Below are 1,329 nucleotides of genomic sequence, written 5' to 3'. Positions count from 1 at the left end.
GGACGGACGGCGTTGGGTTATGGGGACGTTGGGACACATAGGGTGGGACAGGGGCGCTGGGTTCTCAGTGGGGCTGGGACCCATAGGGCAGACTGTGGGACGTTGGGGTCCCAGTGGGGCAGGGACCCATAGAGACGCGCTGTGGGGCGTCGGGTTCTGGCACTGCGGCGTTAGGAGTCGGAACGTGTGGGGCAGGACGGACGGCGTTGGGTTATGGGGACGCTGGGACACATAGGGTGGGACAGAGGGTGCTTGGTTCCCAGTGGGGCTGGGACCCACAGAGAAGCGCTGTGGAGTGTTGGGTTCTGGCACTGTGGCGTTGGGAGGTGGAATGTGTGGGGCTGGACGGACGGCGTTGGGTTATGGGGATGTTGGGACACATAGGGTGGGACAGAGGGCGCTGGGTTCTCAGTGGGGCTGGGACCCATAGAAACGCGCTGTGGGGTGTCAAGTTCTGGCACTGCGACCTTAGGAGTTGGAACATGTGGGGCAGGATGGATGGCGTTGGGTTATGGGGACATTGGGACATATAGGGCAGGACAGGGGCGCTGGGTTCCCAGTGGGGCTGGGACCCATAGGGCAGACTGTGGGACATTGGGGTCCCAGTGGGGCAGGGACCCATAGGGACGCGCTGTGGGGTGTCAGGTTCTGGCACTGTGGTGTTAGGAGTCGGAACATGTGGGGCAGGACGGACGGCGTTGGGTTATGGGGGGGCAGGGACACATAGGGCGGGACAGGGGCGCTGGGTTCCCAGTGGGGCTGGGACCCATAGAAACGCACTGTGGGGTGCTGGGTTCCCAGTGGGGCTGGGACCCATAGGACAGGCCATAGGGCGTTGGGTTCTGGGGGGGCTGGGACCCATAGGGAGGGGCTGTGGGGCACTGAGTGCCCCGTGGGGCTGGGACCCATAGAGACGAGCCGTGGGGCATTGGGTTCCTGGCCCTACGGTGTTTGGGGACTGAACACATGGGGTGGGACAGATGGTGCTGGGTTCCCAGTGGCGCTGGGACCCATAGGGGCAGGCTGTGTGGGGCTGGGACCCATAGGGCAGGCTGTGTGGGGCTGGGACCCATAGGGCAGGCTGTGGGGCGCTGGGACCCATAGGGCAGGCTGTGGGGCGCTGGGACCCATAGGGCAGGCTGTGGGGCGCTGGGACCCATAGGGGCAGGCTGTGGGGCGCTGGGACCCATAGGGGCAGGCTGTGTGGGGCTGGGACCCATAGGGCAGGCTGTGGGGCTCTGGGACCCATAGGGCAGGCTGTGGGGCGCTGGGTTCCCAGTGGGGCTGGAACCCATAGGGGCAGGCTGTGTGGGGCTGGGACCCATAGGG

Source organism: Numida meleagris, unplaced genomic scaffold (genome assembly GCF_002078875.1).
Source record: "Numida meleagris isolate 19003 breed g44 Domestic line unplaced genomic scaffold, NumMel1.0 unplaced_Scaffold391, whole genome shotgun sequence".
Taxonomy (NCBI): Eukaryota; Metazoa; Chordata; class Aves; order Galliformes; family Numididae; genus Numida; species Numida meleagris.
This window is presented reverse-complemented; position numbering follows the sequence as displayed.